The sequence below is a fragment of the Microtus ochrogaster genome, linkage group LG4, assembly GCF_000317375.1.
Source record: "Microtus ochrogaster isolate Prairie Vole_2 linkage group LG4, MicOch1.0, whole genome shotgun sequence".
NCBI classification, from domain to species: domain Eukaryota; kingdom Metazoa; phylum Chordata; class Mammalia; order Rodentia; family Cricetidae; genus Microtus; species Microtus ochrogaster.
This window is the reverse complement of record NC_022030.1, coordinates 57,738,216-57,738,942: the sequence shown is the minus strand read 5'-3', so window position 1 is coordinate 57,738,942 and position 727 is coordinate 57,738,216.

Genomic DNA, 727 nt, shown 5'->3' with positions numbered 1-727 from the left:
CAGGCTGGTCTCGAACTCACAGAGATCCGCCTGCCTCTGCCTCCCGAGTGCTGGGATTAAAGGCATGCGCCACCACCGCCCGGCAAGGTCTTAGTCTTAAAGGATCTAAATGACTCCCTTTGAAAGAAATATGAGGGTAACAAAAGTTGGCTGAATGCTGCCAATAGATCTGGATAGTATTTATACCCATATTTGCATTCCTTCGTTGTCTGGGAATGGCATGGCTGCTGCCCTCATGAACTTATAGCCACTGTGATTGACTGCAGAGAACTTGTCCAAGATGAAGCCCATGAACCCCAGTCATAGATGTGATGTGATGAGTTACTTAAACTCCAACAGATAGCTCCTCATCCATGCCCATACAACTGACGCTTGTTAAACCTAGTGGGCCATAAAATAAAACCAAAAAGATCTGAAAGTGGGATGGAGACGAGCGGCTGGGTTGGGGGGGAGAAGGAGACAGTAGAGAGGGGTGGGTTGGGGAGGAGACGAAGACAGTAGAGGGTGAATGTGGCTCTAGCATGTTATCTGCATCTATGAAATAGCCAAAGAACAACTTCATTTTAAAAAGAGTTGCTCCCCGTGAAAATGGGGGATATATATGTAGATGTCCTTTGAGCTTTAGAAAAGGAGGAGTCCGGGTTTATCCCCTGCTTTTCGAGTCATAATCCAGCTGGCATTGGTGAGCTCCCAATATGGCGGACAATGAGGGCTGCTGAGAAGCCAA